This window comes from Octodon degus, unplaced genomic scaffold, assembly GCF_000260255.1.
Source record: "Octodon degus isolate 3935 unplaced genomic scaffold, OctDeg1.0 scaffold00033, whole genome shotgun sequence".
NCBI classification, from domain to species: Eukaryota; Metazoa; Chordata; class Mammalia; order Rodentia; family Octodontidae; genus Octodon; species Octodon degus.
This window is the reverse complement of record NW_004524609.1, coordinates 14,347,112-14,362,780: the sequence shown is the minus strand read 5'-3', so window position 1 is coordinate 14,362,780 and position 15,669 is coordinate 14,347,112. Positions and strand designations below refer to the sequence as shown.

General features: G+C 42.2%; 1 protein-coding gene and 1 pseudogene across 1 annotated transcript in view; one reads left to right on the top strand and one right to left on the bottom strand.

Annotated features, from left to right (window-relative positions):
- Positions 1-10,216: 10,216 nt before the first annotated feature.
- Cd300ld (CD300 molecule like family member d) overlaps positions 10,217-15,669 on the top strand; it is a 29,802-nt gene continuing 24,349 nt past the window's right edge. The window contains exon 1 of the mRNA XM_012514484.2: positions 10,217-10,241. The gene's annotated coding sequence lies outside the window, so the exon portion shown is untranslated. The remainder of the gene's footprint in view (positions 10,242-15,669) is intronic.
- On the bottom strand, positions 11,336-11,936 carry LOC111816499 (annotated as a pseudogene).

Below are 15,669 nucleotides of genomic sequence, written 5' to 3'. Positions count from 1 at the left end.
GGACCATTTATGGAGGGACCATTTATGGAGGGACCATTTATGGAGGGACCATTTCCTTTTTCCTTTTATTGCCCACCAGTGAAGCAGTGGCTGAGTTTCTGACTTCACTTACTGTCTTCACCACAGTATACAAGTCTTTTACATGCTCAAAGCTTTGAAAATTTGTAATATCATATCCCGAGAGGATTGCCTGTGCTTTGTAGATATATTTATGCAACATTTTCCCACCTATTGTCTGTCTTCCTATATCCCAAACATGAAAAGTAGTAGCCAAATTTTCTGGCCATGTTATTCTCAAAAAGAATCAAGCTCTCTAGTTTGTACTATTTCCTGAAAGTTTCTGGAGCAAAAGAAGGTCTTTCTGGAGGGGCCATCCATCCCCCAGCAGGATGATATTCAGTTGTCTGCCCTGGCTTTCCTCCTCAGAGTCCAACATGGTGTCCTCAGAATCTGGCCTACCTCTGAGATGGAGGATGAGAGGGATAGGCACCTCTAGGGCCAGGGGAGAGAAAGAAGGCGGGCACTGAGGGTTGGATCCTCACCCGGTGTCACCAGTCACCAGGGGTGGTGAGAACCGTGCACCAGTGCCATCTGGCCTGCCTCTCCCCGCCCTGTGCTCCCTCCCCAGCACATCCCTGTGCCCTACAAAGGGTGGGTGGACCCACCCCCAGACCAGATGTGTGAAGTTCACTAGAACCCAGGGAGAGGCGAAGTCTCAGAAGTTTAGAACCAAGAGCAGAGACACTAGGACTTTCACAGTGAAGTTTCTTTATGCTTAGATGAAACACCACTCAAAATAATGTGATTTAAAAAGAACGTGTCTGCAAAGCCATGCAAGTCTGTGACCCCTACTTAAGGGATGGAAATTTCAGAGCTGGGTATTTATTTTTGTCTGGGACCATATGGTCTCCCCAGCAGGCATGGAGATTGACCTTCTAAGGGGCACAGATGGGCCTGCAGGGACAGGATGGGGACCAGCCCCTCTGCCTGGGGACAGCTCCAACCCTGATCTCAGCTTAGTGACTGGGACCAGGTGGCATCACACCCTCAGGTCTTGGTATTTTTATATATTATATAGAGTCACTAGATTAAGATTCATCTATGTGGCAGTTTAAAATCATGGCTGCAAATTCCTTGATGCTCTTTTCATTAAGTATTCGGGTCTGTGTCCTCTGCCCTTGAATCTGATTGAGCTGAGACTGCTTCACCCAGTACACAACAGCCGTGTTTCTCAATCTTTCTTTTTGCTGCACTCTCCTTGCAAGCCCATGTACGTATTTTCCTCTTAAAATCCACCGCCATGTATTTGTCATGCCAATGGCATACTGTGCATATATATTAAAAAAATTTTTTTAGGTACTTGGATAGCAGAAGATAACAATGAGCAAAGGTAAACCCTCACAAAAGAAACTGACCATGAAGGAACATGGAAGTTTTATTGCAAGCTCACAACGACGGACTGATGCCCTGACTTGGGTCGGAACTCCCAGAGTGGTCGGTACCTGCTTGAACTTTGCTTTCAGGTTATACACTTTTCACGTTTCCATAGTAACTAGATTATCTCATTTTAGGGAATTTTACAAGAATGTTTACATTTCCCGGACACTGTTGACCATCTATCTGCCATGGGGCAGCGTGGGTTAATGTTTATCCAAGTTCCCAAGTTGTCCTAACTATGTGTTCCTATTTTATGACCCTGATTTTCTCTAAGTGGGATTATGGTTAGCTACACAGGAGGAGATGAAGGAGTGAGTTTATCTGTAGTTTAAGTGAACTTAAATGACCCTCCTTTAACACGGAGCCTCTTTTGCCTCATCCCCTGCGCTTATGTTTAGGTATACAGAGAAACTGGCCTTTTGGCCAAATGCAGATTGGAAATACTTGGAAAAAACTGTGTTTGTACTGAACATGTACAGACTTTTAAAACATTTCTTATGCAGTATCCCATAGCCACTACTTAGCAATTGCATTGTATTAGGCATTATAAGCAAACCAAGATGATTTAAAGTATCTGGGAGGGTATAAATAGGTTATTTATTCTTTTATAAAAGAGATTTGAACATCTGTGGGTTTTGGTATTATGGAGATACCTGAGTGGTTATATTATATGGAGATACCTGAACCAAGCCCCTATAGATACCAAGGGAATATCTATCTATCTATCTATCTATCTATCTATCTATCTATCTATCTAGATGTAGCACATATTATATTCCCTTATACCTAAAGAACCAATGTTCTCCCTATTGGAGATGCACATAAATGGTGGCAAGAGACTCCATATGGCTTCCAAGGCTAAGCAGGAAGCAATGTGGCCACTCCTTCCTCAGTCTCCTGAAAGGCAGGCTGTGTGGATTTTGTGCTAGGATGATTTCTTCTCAGAAAATTTTGAGGTAGAGTCTCTCCATGTAGTTCAGGCCAGCCTTGAATTTGCTCTCCAGCTCAGACTAGTCTCTGACTTGTGATCTTTGTACCTCAGGCTCCTGGTGCTGGGATTCCAGCAATGGTAGGGTTAGAAAGGATATGTAAGAGAGTGGCACATGGGCTGTGTCTCACACGCAGGACCTGGGAATGGCACTGTGTGCCACGATGGAAGCTAACTGCTGTGTCATGTCTTTAAAAATATTTTATTAGTGCATGTTTTCAGTACATAATGATTCCATTCAGTGGGTTGGTACATGTATGTAACACATCTTAATTCCTTTTTCATCCCCTTTCCTCCCTCTTCCTAATTCCATTATTTTGTCCCCTTCCTTTTTATAAAAAATCTATCTCCCTGTTTCTTATTAGTATCTCTCATTTTGTTCTTTCATTTATTTATTTTTTGGGTCTCTTCTGTAAGAGAAACCATGTGATATTTGAGTTTACGTGTCTGATTTATTTTGCTTAACATTATAGTTTTAAGGTGCATCCATTTTCTTACAAATAATTCAAATTTATCCTTGTTTACAGCAGAGTGGTGCTCCATTGTGTCTAGCAAGGGAAATGAAGTGGGTTTCCATGCTTCAGCCTCAGGTTGCTTTGTGTTTCTACCCTTACCTAGGCAGGATCTGTGGAAGCAGAGGCAAGACCCAGTAGGAAGTATCCCTAGTCACAGACAACTCATTATCTCAGCAACATTTCATCAAATCGCCAGCCTCTTTCAAAGAGAAATTATCACCCAAAGCAACGTGTCACCGGTTCAGCCATTTAAGAACTTTGGCTGACTCTGGGAAGCCGGCAGGACTCTGGTAAGCTCTGACCTGCCACAGCCTGCAGTGCTCAAGCGTGGAGCTTCTGCTGATGCCGATCCAAACTTTTAAGAACTTAGGTGGACTCTGAGTGTCCTGTGGGACACAAGAGAGCTGAGATCTTTGTGCCCAGTGTGTGTAGGCACAGAGCTTTCCTGGCATCATTGAAGAACTCTGGTGAACTCTTGGCAGTCTGCAGGACTCTGGTAAGCTCTGACCTTCCTTAGACCCCAGGGCGAGCAGGCATAGCTTTCCAGGAGCCATTTAAGAACTCTGGCAGATGCTGAGTGGCCTGTGGGACTCTGTCTGGGTCATTACTGGGAGCTTCCAAAATGCCAAAACATAAACAGAAGACCCAATGCTATTATGGTCTACTGGACTCTTTTAGGATATTTTGCTGAGTTTACACACCTATAATATTCAATAACGGAACTTAGGAAAAATGGGGTATACCGATGAATGTCCATTTTGTATCTGTGTATTCAAAGTGGTTAGGATAGATATATAGTTGCATTCTCTTAATGAATAGAATGATTTGTTCTAATGGTGTTTGTAAATAGGATCACAAGTCCGCATCTTGTACAGCAATTAACCACTAAGAAGAATATATGCAGTGTGTTATTTGTTGAAACTGTACTTCCAATTTGATTTGAAACTGTCTCATTGCTGTTTATCAATAAAACTTTGAAAAAAAAAAAAAAGCCAAAACACAGGATCAAAAGGCGGTCTCCATCCTCCAGCCTACCCAGAACAAATCCAAGAGATGACACACGAGAACTTGGAACTCACACACTTGAAATCTCTGAAATGGTAGCAACTGAAATAAAGAAAAAAGCTCCATCAGGCTATTGAAGAAATCAGATCAGAAATAATCTCTCAGGTCCAAAAAGAAAAGATATCAATTGTGAAAGAATTGCTCAGCACAGCTAAAGAAGACATAATAGAAAAATAGAGGAGAATAGAAAAATGATGGAAACACTGAATGAACAATATAGGAAAGAACTAAAATGCATGAAACAGATTCAGACAGATATCCAGAAAATTAAGAACTCCATTGAAGGCTGGTAAAACCACTTGAATAAAACTGAAGATGGACTTTCAGGCCTCAAAGACCATGTTGCAGCTAATGGATGTGAAATAAAAATATTTCTTAAAACTAACATTGAACCAGGAAATAACAATTCAGCAGCTACAAGACGATGCAAAGAAAAATAATATAAGAGTGATAGGGGCTGGGGAAATGGCTCAGTAGAATAAGCGCTTGACTGGAAATCACAAGGATCTGAGTTGAATCCCCGGTTCCGCAAAAAAAAAAAAAAATTAAAAAAAAAGAGTGATAGGAGTCAATGAAGCAGCGGAATACAGCACAAATGACATAAAAAGACTTTTCAGAAGTACTAGCAGAAAATTTTCTAAACATGAGAAAAGAGACTGTGACATACAATAAGTCAGATTTAGGCTTACACAATCAGGATTTCATCATTTCTTTGAGGAACCCAGTTGCTTTACCGATAAAATTAAAGTTGGCTTTCACCCATCTGTATGCCTGGAGTGTAGCTAGTGCAGAGTTTTATTATAACCATTGCCACCCTCAGATATGTAGGACAAATATTGAAATGTACCCGGGCTGTTACCCTATATCTCCAAGTACTCAGAAGCAGTGCAACTGAGATGGTCTCTGTCTTAGTCACTTTCCAGTAGCTGGATAAAATACCCAACATCCACCACTTAAAGAAGGAGAATTTTACCTTGGCTTGTAGTTTTTGTCCACAGCAGGCTGACTATAGGACAGAAACAACATAGTAGAAAGGCATGTTGGGGGAAAGCCGCTTACCTCAAGGTGGCCTTAAAACAGACTCTTCCAAGACATGCCTAGGTAACCCACCTCCAACCAAGGCCCACTTTCTAACAGCACGTGCAACACTGACCTCATCAGTAGAGGAATCCATTAATGAACACAGGTTGCCTCTGTGATCCAATCAATTTCCAAACACATGATATTACAGGAGGTTTATTTATTTATTTATTTATTTATTTTTGTGGAGCCGGGGATTGAACTCAGGCCCTTGCACTTGCCACAGAAGTGCTTATTCCGCTGAGCCATCTCCCCGGTCCCTACAGGAGGTATTTTGGATCCAAAACATAGCATTCTGTTTCTGACCTTCAAAAGGCTCATTAAGGTCTGTTACATTATGAAAAATGCACTTAGTCCATCTCTAAAAGTCCCCAAAATCTTGATAGTTCCAATATTGGTAAAGGGTCTAAGCCAAAGCCTCCCCTGACTCTGAAGACAAACTCTTAGCTGTGAGCTACTGTAAAAATTAAAAAGAAAAACAAATACTTTCAACATACAATGATGCTTCAATATACCCATTTTGAAAGACAGCAAGGAGGAGATAGAGAAGATTCTAACCAAAGCCAGATCAAAGCCAGTGATAGAAACATTAAATCATGTAGTTCTGCATTGAACTTCTGGGTAGGCTGTGAGGAGTCATGAACTCCAAAGGGCTTGGCCAGCCCTACCCATGTGCAGTTGTCATTTCAGTCCACGCTGCTTCTTTCACGAGGTGGCTGTGATTATTGTGAGTGTCCTCAGTAGATATTACATGTTCCTTTCATCTCTAACGTCTGTGGTCTTCATTGAATTTTGAGCTTCACTCTAACAACTTTATGTTCTGCCCTTTCGTGGGCATCTGGCCTGGTTTCTCCAACATTTTTCTAAAACCTGGGTGGAAGCTTCCATGCTCATAATTTTGCATTTTGCACACTGTAACCCCCACACTACATCAATGACATCAAAGTCTCTGACCAGCATCTTCCAGATACTGAGGCCTCATGTGCTCCAGATCTACTTTTTTCAGCTGGCATCTCTGGGCCTTTCCTAACTCTTCACCTTCTCACAAGCCAGCTCCAAAGACTCTTGAGCCACATGGTCAAATATGGTCACAACATTGACCCCACTCCTGGCACAAATTCTGCCTTAGTTACTTTTCTCTTATTACTGAGACAAAATACCTGACACCCAAAGCTAAAGGGAGGTAAGGTTTATTTAGCTTACATTTTGTAGAGGTTTCAGTCCATATTGGCTGTCTCCAACGCAGGGTGGCACATGGCAGAGGGGTAATATTTCATTACAGCAGTAGACAGAAAAAGCAACAGGAGAAAGGAAGACAAGAATCTATCCCGTATGTTGTATGCAGGGTACCAGCCTTATGGTTGGTGTAATCCTCACATCCTTAATCTCAGCCAGAACTTTATTTTTTCTTTTTTTTCAGAGCCAGGGATTGAACTCAGGCCCTTGTGCTTGCCAGGGAAGCACTAATTCCACTGAGCCATCTCCCCGGCCCCCTAAGCCAGAACTTTAAAAAAAAATCATAGCCAAAACTATGCTAAGCCAATCAATGGACTGATTTCCTAAGCATACACCCTTAATCCCAGCATCACACACACTCTAGATTCAGCCACCTCAGAAAAAGCCCATGACCTCCTGAGGCTTTGGGGAGACATCCAGACACAAAACATAACTTCTCCAATTAAAAATTTTAGTGTTTCAACATTAAGCCTGTGAGGGGGTGGGCTCTTGTACCTGAGGTTAGATTAAACCATCTTTTCTAAGTACTTGGCTTCTTTTTTAAAACTAACCTTTTCAGAAATGAAGTTTTTCCACCACCACAACTTTGCAGAAGCTTACTTTCTAATTCTAATAAAGCTGCAAGCTTTTCACATCTCTTTTTGCCCCCAGTTTTCACTAGAGATGGTAAATGCAGCCGGTGGTACTCATGCCACAATCTCAACATTGAGCTGTCTTGGACTTTCCTCCACCAGATTCATCTATTGCCCTTACATGTGTTTTCTCAGATAGTCTCAGGCATGGGAACAATGCAGAGAACATTTTCACCAGGGTGTGACACACATGGCCTCTAGTCCAACTACCAATGAAGTTTCCAACTGAACCTGTTACAAGATTGTTTTCTTCTCAGCTTCACTCTATCTCCAGGCCTTTTCTATCCTACATGAAGAATTGAGCAGTACACACAGAAGTACAGAGTAAGGCAAATATGGTAAAAGGAATCACTCCTCCTAATAGGACAAGAGTGAGTTTGTCTTAGAGGGACCATATAAACATTAGAATTTGAGATATTCATTAGAACCTTCCCGAGTCTTGGGGTCTGGAATGGCACCTAAGAGAACTGTATCCAATTAACTGAATGAATCAGGAGAATCAAATGAGATCTATCAGTAGGCTCAGGCAAATTGATACCAATTTATTTATTTTTTTTAAAAAAAAATCATTTATTTATTTATTTTGTGTGGGGGGCCAGCTCAGCCCACCAGGGGGCAGGGCTGGCTGGCATGTGGTGCTAAGGGATTGAACCGCGGTCCCTGTGCTTTGCTAAGCTTGTTGTAAGTAGGTGCTTTAGACCACTGAGCCATCTCACCAGCCCGATACCAATTTAAAGGTTTGAATTTGAACCAATCACAGGCTTGCTGTAGGTATACATTTAGCACTTTGGTCACACCCCTCTTATGCATCGACCCTCCTATGCTGCAGCACAGGCCCAGTTCAAATAAAGTCTCATTACAGTAGTCCTGTGAATCTACTTCAAAACTTACTTCTTTGGATAGTGTCAGCTCAGAAGGTCCTGTAAATCTCCTCGGGATTCTTAAGCGGTGAAGTCACTGTAAAAAAGAGCTATAAACATGTGAGCCTACCATCCCAAAAGAACTGCAGAGATCAACAGCTAACAGATTTGAAAAAAAAAAAAAAAAAAAAAAAGATCAGCAACTGGCAGAGTTCACTGACTGCATCTGGCATTAGTTGGTGTTAATCGGCAGCCACCATCCCTGGTAGGGAACTACAAATGGTAGTGTAGACTGATGCTGTCTGGCATGAACTAATGTCAACTGGAGGCATTGGGGCCAGGGGAGCTAAAACTAAGTGGGCTGAGAGCCACTGGGACTCAAACGCCAGAGACGCTAGAAGGGTTACCCTCTTCCAATTCATAATTTCTATCTGAATTGAGCAAAAGAACCCTCAAGTGATTGGTTACAGAGAGCACTCTCTAGATGGCAGCAAATGACACATCCTCAGTGCTTTGTGAATCACAGCAACATACTGCCCAATGAGTGAAAGTGTGGAACAGACCTTTTGAAAGGAAAGAGGTGGAGAAGGAAGGGAGCCAGTGGAGGGCAGGAAAAACAGGAGCTAGGGAGAGAAAATACACTCTGATTCTAGACTTTCAGGGAACCCAAAAGCAACAGACTACGAGGGGACTCATCTGGGCAGCAAGTTTTTAAGTTTGGTGAAAGACTTTGGTGGTTGCTTTTGGAGGCTGAGGGGTACTCTCAGGCTGACACCTATGTCCTGATATCAGTGAAAATATGAGACGGAGAACTAGTTTACTCCTCCCTCTGTCTTATATTAACTATAGAGAGGGAAAATGGGCAATGAAGCATACATTTGCTTACTACTGTGGTAGGCAGAATGTGACAACCAAAGATGTCCTGACTCCAAGAACTTGTGACTCTCTTATGTCACATAGCAAGGAGGAGTTAAAATGGCACATAGATTTCAAACTCTGAATTATCTGACAGGGGATTATTCTGGCCTATCTGGATGGGCCCCTGTAAAGAAGAGTCCTCCCAAGTGAAAGAGGGAAGCTGGCAGGTCAGTGTAGGAGTGACAAGATGTAAGAAAATATTGTGTGGTCATTGTCGCTATGTGGAGTAACTATAAAATGTCAGTGTTCTGTATAAGTTTCAAGAGGCAGAGGGACAAATTCTATTCTGTAGCCTCCAGAAGGCACCAGCCTTTGCCAACACCTTGAATTTGGCCCACTGAGACTTGTGTAAATCTTCTCTCCCTGAGAAATTAGGCTAACATAATTGTGCTTGAATTAGAACAACCACAGGCTTGCTGTAGCTATATATTTAGTATTTTTGTCACACCCCTTTTATGCACTGACCCTTCTGTGCTGCAAAATTTGAGTCTCCTAAGGTCTCAAATTTGTGATGCCTTCTTACGTAAGTCACTGTAAATTCAAATAGAGGCTTTACCAGAAGAGGTAAAGCATCCTTTGTTTCTCCAGGAGGCCCTGGGTCTGTGAGAGGGAGTGAAAAGCCTGCTCCTCAGCAGCCCAGTGCTAGAATTTTGTTTGTTGAATTCTATGAGGAATCTTCTTATGTGATCATAGTGCTGACAGAAGGGTGTTCCCCCCTGTGGACTTTACTGTTTCTTATCCACTAGCCTGGGCTACTCAGGGTTCCTCAACAGAGTGTCTCTGGAGGAGGTGCCATGAAGTAGCAGTGGAAAAGTCTTTGGGAGCCCAGCTCTGCTCAGCCATCAAGAAGGCTGGTAAGAAGGAAGAGCATTCAAACCCCAGGACCACTAGCTGGGTTACTTTTGGCCAATTCGTGATTTCCACCTGAATTAAGCAAAAGACTTTGCTACTGTGTATTTGCTGGTTGGTGGTTGTAGGCCAGCAAATGAGGTTGTTGCTAAGTCTTTGCACAGACTCCAGTACGTTTATTGTGCCCTTTGTTAAACACAGAGCAGAGGATTGCTCTGAGGTGGCCTAAACGGCATCCTAGACCCAAGAATGATTAAGTTCACTGTCTTAGCAACACAGGTCATTTGTTGCCTGTGTCACTTGTGTCCTACAGATTTTTTGGTTTTTCACACAAAGCATAAAATTATTTCATTGACAAAGAAACACAACCCAAGTGAGTCAGTACAGGAAGCACACCGGCCTCAGTTTCACAGCAGACAGGATGAACATGGCACTGGGAGACAGAAAGATCATTCTGACTTTGTCGTATTCCCTAGACATCTGGCATGGGCATGGGGGTAGTCAATCTAAAGGACTGAGAGGGATCTTAGGTGACGTTATAGTCAGTATGCTGTCTTTTTTGTATTTTAGGGAAGGAGCTACAGGGTGTTCAGGGTCTCATTACTAGATCGGACTCATAGTGATCCTCCTGTTTACAGCCTCTCAAGAGCTGGAATTACAGGTACACGTCACCACACCCAGTCTTGTATACTGTCATTGGCATTATGTTTTGGGCCCCACAGTTGGCTTTGGCTATCATCCTTGTTTCAAGAAGGCCCATATAAAATTTAAGAAAATTCTGCTTGACAGGAGAGTACAGGCTCATCACTGATTGGAAAGAAGCCCACCCTGACCTCTACACAAATTCTAAGGAGACGAAAGAAAAGCCAATGCTGAAACTCATCCTAGTTGCCTTTTTTGGGTGTTGCCCATATTCTCTTCTTCAGGGTGTTCCCTCCTTACAACGGTTAGCATTGTTTATAGGGTAGCATGCCTTACTCTCTCTCTTTTTTTTTTTGTTTATGCAACTTTATCGAAGAAAAATAAATCAATTACTAGCAGAGCTATTAGTTGATCACTCATCCATTGACAACTTGCATCATTTGCTCAGTGCTATATTAAACAGTGTATTGGAAGACAGATTAACTAATAGCTCCAAGCCTCCTAACAATTTAAATGAAAATTACAAAATGTTTTGAGACCCTACTTTGGAATACAAAGGATGTTTGAGTTCCAATTTCCATTCTTTGTAGAACAAGAACAGGTCATTCCTTTATTGACATGCATAAAATACATCACATTTTCTGTTCTGCTGATGCTATAAATTCAATACCAATTCTCCAGCCACATCAGTTATGAGCATAAAGTATATCACGTAACCTCAAATCTCTAACAGTGGAATGCTTAACAAGTGTGGATGCTGCTAGAATAATGCTGCTTTCTTGCCGAGATAACCGAACATCCATCCCCCCCCCCTCAGATGACTTCTTCAGCAGTTAGAGCTGTGAGGAATGGTTTAGTCTCATAACCAAGTTAGAGTGAAGACATTGGCCACATAATACACATGCTCCATTTTTTTAAAAAATTCTGAATCTTGGGCAACTGTTCTCTTGTAACTACTTTACAGTTTCTAAAAGCAGTTATTGTCCAAAGCTGGAAGAATGTAAGTCTTCTCAGATGAGCATGTGAATGAATGGAGGGAGGTAAACAAAAAAATAAAATTAAAAAAAGATGAGGTCTGATAGGGGAGCAGCTGGATAAGAAAATCAAAAAAGGAACAGTAATTTAAAGTTTATTCCAGCTATAATGCAGGTTATTCTGATTTTAAGGTAGCATCACATGGCATACTTCTGAGTCCATTCTCGAGATACCTGTTGTACTTGTCTCTGTCTGTTTTATAGATCTGTGCAATCTCTGGCACTAGAGGGTCATCTGGGTTTGGATCACATAGCAGTGAACAAATGGATAAAAGAACTTTAGACATAGTTAAAGCAGGACAGCACTGTGATCTTAGAATATCGAGACAAATGCTGCCATTACTGTTAATATTTGGATGATAAATTCTTGCTGTAAATGCAACCTTAGGTGGTTTGAAGGGGTAGTCTGTAGGAAAATGAATTGTCAAAAAGAATACACCGCCTTGGTATGGGCTGTCATTAGGTCCCATAATTCTAGCTTGCCAATGGAACATATCCTCCCCAACTGGGCCTGCAGAACATTGCGCTGGAGGGTCCCGGGCCAAATCACTAAGTTCCTTATTAATCCGCTTCAACGCCATGGTCCGTGCTGTCCCGGCCCTCGGTGTCCGCGTGTGCTCAGCCCCGCCGCGTCTGGATGGTCCTCAGCTCTCAGCGGCTCAGACACGGCCCTCTTCACCGCGCGAAGCGAATCCGTCCGCCAACGCCGTGGCGCGAGCGAGCGCAGCTCGGCGGCCCAGTCCCGGGCCGACTCGGCCCGCGCACCGCAGCCTCCCACTCGGAACGGCACCTTAGACTCCATGCCTTACTCTCAATAATTATGCTTCAGTCTTGTCTGTGAGCCACAGCACAAATCGCAAGAAGATCCAAGAAAGCTGAGACTCCATAGAGCTACCCAACCCAGTCTGACACCAACTTTTTAGTAACATTTCTGGTGCCATGACTGGGGTTGTATCTTTGGATTCAAGATACATGGTGCTGCTCAATACCTGTGCCAGAAAACGATTTCCTTCTTTACTGGACCACTTTTCCTGATGACTCACTCTTCTGTGGTGGTCTGTACAAAGGGCTCTGTGACTAAGCTCTGTCAGTCCTTATGGATCCAGTGGTTACAAGCATAAGTGAAACGAAAACATACAGAGCGATTATAGGTGCAAATCAAGTAGTACTCAGTAGCACCTCTCTATTCCTTCCCCACATCTGGTGGGTTTCAGTACTGCAGACCCTGGAAAGAAACAACTCATTTAAACATAGAAGGAAGGGCTGGGGAGATGGCTCAGTGGAATAAGTGCTTCCCTAGCAAGCACGAAGGCCTGAGTTCAATCCCTGGTTCTGCCAAAAAAACCCCAAACAAACAAACAAACAAAAAGCCACAAAAGGAGTCTTTTGGACTCTTTGCTCTTTTGTTGTTAGCTGTATTGGTGTGGGGTTGGATATTTCTTTTCTTTTATTATTTCTGTTAGTTTTTTTCTAATTGTATTAATTTTTCTTTCAGTCACTAACTGATCCTTTATCTCAATGGTCTCTCCTACTCCTAATCTTTTCTTTATTTTTCACATTTCACTTCTTTCATTTTTAAATTTCCCCACTCCTAATTTTTATTTGCATTACTATTAAGCTTTATTATTTTTACTAAATAGTTGATTGCAGCTAAGTATCATTAATATTATTATTATTAGTAGTAGTAATACCTGGAATCAAAGTCAAGACCTTGTGTTTTCCTGGGCCTGTCGTGCTGGTCCCAACCCCAGGGCATGCTAAGACGGCAATTGAGACTGGGCACGAAGGCGCACACCTGTAATCCCAGCTCTTAGGAGGCTGTAAACAGGTGGACTACTACGAATCTGATCTAGTAGTGAGACCCTGAACACGCTGTAGACCTTCCCTAAAATACAAAAAAAAAAAAAACAGAAGAAGAAAACTACAAAAAAAAAAAAAAAAAAAAGACCTTGTGCTTGCCAAGCAGACAGTGTGAAACTGAGCTGTAATCCCTGACACTGACTGCATATTATTATTGAATTATATTCTGTTGTTAATGTCACTATAGTTACCACACTTATTTGGTAGCTATTATGTATTTTTTTTTTCTTTGTTCAAGGTGTTTATTGCATCTCAGAGGGCGTACATGCACTGGGTTTTTAAACCGAAATACAAAGAAAAGCCATTTTGAAATTGGTGTTAGGTATTTTTTTCCCCCATTACAGTGTATGTTATCCCCACAGTAAATTCAGATACAACCACTTTTAAATGGTACCATACATCTATTAAATGATTTGAAAAATAGGCAAGTGCCTTTCCAACCCAATGTTTTTACGAAGAGCTGCCAAGCCACTAGCAACACTGATCAACAGTGACCTCATATATGCATCAAAATCTTAAGCCAAGCCATCAGCACAGACAGTGTGACAACAAATTAAAAATCAAAGAATACAGTATGTACAGTAAAGGATACAATTCTCTGAATTAGTTTAAATCCTAATCACAATGGTACAACAAAACATACTTGGAGCCCAATTGAAGGATGAAAAACACTAGTCCATTGAACATACAAAGGAATACTAAATCAACAGATGTACATAAAACCCACAGTGAAATAAAAATATTAGTAATCTTTAAATTATAGATATATCTTGAGGTGGTTTCATAGTCACTTAAATAGCACATTTCTAATTCATTTTCATGGACATGACAGAAATGGACCCTGTCCTTTTCAGTGCATTTAATCAAGAATGAATAAATAGGTCAATTTAGAGGCAAAACCTGTCAAATATAATTAAAATATATATTTTAATATAGCAATGATAAATATGGAAGTCTTTCCACATAATTTTTCATTCTTGATAAGGTAGCTTCAAGGAGAAATATTATGGATGTTGACCTTTATATTTTTTAAAATAAAATTTCTTAACATATACAGCGCCACAAAAATAAACATTTCTCACAATAGTTGAAGTTTCTGTGATTTGAAAACTGTACTCCACACCAAAAACAGTTCTGTTTATTTAAGAGTGTTTTCCTTAATATTATCACATTACGCTTGTAACAGAGATACAGAAGAAAAGAGAGTTGATGGGGAGAGTGGAGGGTTTGTCCAAGAATTATATATACATCAAAACCTTCAGAAACACAGACACGTCTTTCCCAATGGCTCACCATACAACATCTGTGCCATCTGTCCATGGGCAAGGTCCAGAAAAGCACTAAAGGTGTCAGAAACATTCATTCATTGGTTACATCATACAACACACAAGGAACCCAAATACACTACAATTCTGAGAGCAGGGATAACAGCTAAGGTAGTACACATTCCTAACGTTCACTTTCACGGCTGTGCTACGCGTTTTGGAAGAGGAGTTATGAGCAAGCACTGGGCTTGGTGCTGCTGGCCCATTTTGGAACTCTGAGCGTCAGTCTTATTTGAAGTCTCCAAATTGATTTAATTTTTCCTGTTCAGTCACAAAAATTGCAGCTTCAATTGTTTACAAGAAATCCTTGATGTTAAGATCCGCTAATGGGTCCTTTGCTGGAGGCTTCTTGGGACTCTGAGTGGCAGGTGTAGGGCTTGGAGAAAGCTGTGTGCCGGGCACGGCCGCAGCTCCGAAGGGCGGCCTCATCATGGGCTGCACGAACATGGCCGGCTGTGGAGGCATCATGGGCATGCCTGTGCCAGCAGGAGGCATTCCAAACCCAGTTCCAGGCTGTCCAACAGATGGGGCCCCGGACACAGGAGGAACCGAACTGCTTGGAGGCACAGCTCCTTGCAAAGGTGCACTTGGTGGGACACCTGCTGACCACGTGGCAGGTGTTACTTTAGGTTGCCAGTTGGCTCCCCCAGTCAACTTTTTTTCTCCAGCATTCCACTGAAGATCTCCCTTCTTCGATGTGGTGCCAGAAATCCCAAGATTGCCCACTAAGCTGGCAAGGGATAAGTCAAGATCACTGCCCAGGGCTTTGCTGGCTGCCACGGTGGGACTGGGTGGTACCATGGAGACGGGGGTGGGCTGCCCAGCTGGCGCCACTGTTGGCATCAGAAGATCACCTAGTCCATCAAACACTGACGGATCAAAGGAACTGTTGCTGGAGGTGGAAGGTGCTGCTCCAAAAGTGGCCTCAAAATTGGGCTGCAGCAGGTTATTCTGAGCTGGAGTGACAGGCGATGGAGAAGGGGCCATGAAAGTACCCCCAAAGCCTGAACTCTCCTGAAGTATCACTGATGAGCCTGCCACCCCGGGGATGCCATCATCTGCAGACGCTCTGGCTTGTTCGAAACATGACCAATCTCATCAGCGTTGACTTTCTATTTTTTTTTTAATTTTTCAACAAATAATACACTGCATATATTCTTCTTAGTGGTTAATTGCTGTACAAGATGCGGACTTGTGATCCTATTTACAAACACCATTAGAACAAATC